This window comes from Octodon degus, unplaced genomic scaffold, assembly GCF_000260255.1.
Source record: "Octodon degus isolate 3935 unplaced genomic scaffold, OctDeg1.0 scaffold00017, whole genome shotgun sequence".
NCBI lineage: Eukaryota > Metazoa > Chordata > Mammalia > Rodentia > Octodontidae > Octodon > Octodon degus.
Genome location: NW_004524593.1, coordinates 3,260,119 through 3,263,801, shown reverse-complemented (window position 1 = coordinate 3,263,801; position 3,683 = coordinate 3,260,119). Strand labels below are relative to the sequence as shown.

The 3,683-nt window shown below is 36.9% G+C and overlaps 1 protein-coding gene across 8 annotated transcripts in view; it reads left to right on the top strand.

The window, feature by feature from the left end:
* Rabgap1l (RAB GTPase activating protein 1 like) overlaps positions 1–3,683 on the top strand; it is a 711,712-nt gene that overhangs the window by 84,476 nt on the left and 623,553 nt on the right. The window lies entirely within an intron of this gene.

Sequence of the window (3,683 nt, the reverse complement as noted above, 5' to 3'; positions counted from 1 at the left end):
TGTCATTTTTCTAATCTCTATTTTTTTTTTTAATCAATGTCTTCTTTAGAAGCAGTTATAAATTCTTTTATTGCAGTGTTTTTTTCAGATTGGATTTCCTCCCTATGTTTCTGTAGTTGCTTCTTTACTTCAGATGCTATGAGTTCTGACAATTCTTTTTTTATTTCAGAAAAGAATTGCGCTCTGAGTTCTTCTATACCTTTCTGCTGCTGCTTATTTACTATCGACACTATTAATTCATGGATTTGAGCCAAGGTAGTGTCCTCTCCACTTGTTTTGGGAGGGGCCTTGGGTTTCCTCCATGTGTTTCTGCATTTGATTCTTTACTGCAGATGTTATTAATTCAGGGATTTCTTTTTTTATTTCCAATCTGAGTTCCTCTATACCTTTCTGCAGCTGTTTCTTTATTTAAGAAGCCGTTGATTCATTGCTTTCAGCTGTGTGATTTCCAATTTGTTCTGTGTTAGTGTGTCCTCTGCACTTGTTATGGGTGGGCTTGGGTGTTCCGAGGTTGCATTTTGTTCCTTCTCATCATTTTGTGTAGCACTGTCTTCTGACCTTTGTTGTAGATCTTCGTTGTAGTTATTACCTTAGCAAGTACTGAAGTTCAGGTGCAGATCGGGCTTAGGCTAGGACTGGGTCTGGGGATTCCTGGAATTCAGCAGAAATTCTTCCTGGGCTGGTGGGGTGGGGGAGGTGCTGTGGTGCAGTTGAGGGCGTCCTAAGGGGGTGGAAGAGTATCTCACCCACCCTTCGCCTGGGCTGGGATCAGTAATAGGTCCAGCCGGCGCAGGGTAGGGGCAAGCTCTCCCACAAGCTCGCAGGGCCCGGGCTAGGACTGGGTCTGCGGGTTCCTGGACCACGGCAGAAATTCCTACTGGGCAGGTGGGGTGGGGGAGGTGCTGCGGAGTGGTGGGGTCATCCCAAAGGGGTGGAAGAGGGTCTCACCCACCCTGGGCCTGGGCTGCGACCAGTAATAAGTCCCGCTGGTGCAGGGTTGCTGGAAGCTCTCCCACACACTCACCAGGCCTGGGCTAGGAATGTGTCTCTTCACTTAGGTTTCATTTGTGATTCTTGTCTGATCTAATTTTTACTCTGCTGACCAGAGTAAAATGATAATTTTCCACGGCTTCCACTCTATCTTCTTTACCAGTCAGTCCTTGGCATTCTGATGCAAAGAAGAGCTTTCTCTTCTGTCCCACTTACTTTTTTTTTTTTTTTGGCAGAACCGGGGATTAAACTCAGATCTTTGAGTTCGCCAGTCAAGCACTTATCCTACTGAGCCATCTCCCCGGCCCCTTGTCCCACTTACTTAACTACTCATTATTGGTATAAACTCTTGAATTTCATTTTTTCTCAATACTTTATAGTTCACTACAGTACTAAATTATTTTGACAGTCAGAGAATTGAGAATTAGCTAGTGTGAATACATTCAAACTCTGTGTCCTTTTGACATCCTCTATCATTTCTTGCACATGTTCTTTCTGGCATAGCAAAAGAAAAGCAAAGCATCTTCAGTTTAATAATTCTGTGGTAACTCATGTAATAAAGTATTAGGTATTGGTTTGAATAATTTAGTTTTGACTCAATATTATTTGAAAATCTTAGGGTTTTATAATTCAGTGGCATATTATGAATAAGCAATACCTGAGAATAAACCAATTTTTTCCCAGTGTGAAGTTACAAGTTTGATTGAGTACAGAAATCTTGACAAATATAGGTGGAATAGCTGCACCCCTTAACTATATTTTCTTTGTAAACATTAGTAAACATTTAAAAATATATAAGAAAATAATAGCAACTTAGAAATGTTGCTTTTTGACTATTATATTTCATAAAATATTTTTATTCAGATATTTCTCAATCTTTAGTATCAATATCTTCATTATCACTTAACTGACTTTAAAAATACAATTATTAGCTTATATTAGTTGTACAAAATAATGAGTTTCTTTGTAATATTTTCATAGATTTAAACTACTTTTTGTATAAGTTTTCCAGAGCATGGGCATTTGTCTAGAGTACATTACAATGACACTGCAGTTGTCCAACTCATTTGGTTCTAGGTTTGTGTTAGAACACCAGAGAGCTCAAAATTGAGCGTATTTTTCCCATAAGAAATAATGGAAAACCAAGTAATAGGTTGTGAAGCCCCAGAATTACTCTTATAATTTTTTTCCAAGGCTTTGATAAATTTTGTAACAATTTCTTTCTTTAATTGTGTTGTGGTTATCACAGTTTCTCTTTTAGCTTTATTGCTATTTTAGCTTATTAGTAACTTTCATAAATAAAGTGCAAACAAACAAAAAGCAAACCACAGTGATGAATTTTTCTAAGGCATTAACGCAGGTACTGTGTGTTTTCTGAGCAAGAGCAGTGTTTGGACTAAGTGTCACCCTTTTGTTTCTGTGCCTCACTCTTGGCCCATACCAGTTTTTTCAAGTTGGAATTTTGGTTCAGCTGCAGAGCAAAGTTATGAACACTGAGCAGGTGTCTTTCCAACTTTTTGAGTAACTGAAAATTCACGCTTGGAGTTGATGGCAACTGAGTTACCATTGTATCTCAAATTTGGCCGAAGTTATTTCAGAGAAACCTGTTCTTGAAGAAGTGCTGTATGTGTTACTATCAGTAGAAATTTTCAGCCGGCTAGATAAGTTGACTGCAGCGCGCAGCAACGGATGTTCAATCCCCCGCCTGCTGTGCTGGCCCTGCACACAGGATTATACGCCTGTAATCCCAGCACTTGGGAGGCTGAAAATAAGAGGATCACTATGAGTCTGATCTGTGTAGTAAGACCCTGTAGACTCTGTACTAAAAATACAATAAATAAATAAATAAAATCTAAGATACAAATACCTACTTACATGAGTTACAATTGTTTTTTAAAAATAACTCCTAAAAAAAACTCCTTATAACCACTTACCATATGGTGTTACGTAGTATTTTTTAATTGATGACATTATATATAGTGTACTTGTTTTTAAATTTGTATGCATTGTATAGAATGACTAAGTTATGTTGCTTTTGTTTTAATATAATTATCTTATTTTTTTTTTTTGCGGAACCAGGGATTGAACTCAGGCCCTTGTACTTGCCAGGGAAGTGCTTATTCTACTGAGCCATCTCCCCGGCCCCTAATTATCTTGATACTGGTCTGTAACATAAGTCTGGGTTCATATATTCAACAGTAATTACTGAATTCATGTTAAATTTCTTTGCTTGCTTTTTTTACACATCTGTCAGATGACCTCTATGAATATTCAGATGAAGAGTGAGATTGCTTTAGGCTAATGAATTTTTCCCCAACAACACTTTGTTTGGTTTGACAAGCAGAATTACCTGTGATATAAGAGATTTTATAATTACTCAGATTTATCTATTCTGGAGAAAGAAAATTTTTGCATTTTATTGTTAGGTGTGATACTGTGTTTAAATTAAAAACTGTAGATTGTAGAATTTATGAAATCCAGTAGGTGGCAGTCTTATCAAGAGAATTCTTTTTTTTCTTTAAAATTTTTTTTTATTAATTTTAATGAGAAATAGCAATGAGACAGTTTCAAAACAGGTTAGTAGGAAAGTTACAATAATTAATGTGTTGCATATTGTTGTAGTCATAGTAGTTATTCATAGTACACGATGCAGACATGATCTCTTCTCTAAACAATATTAGTACAAATCTTTC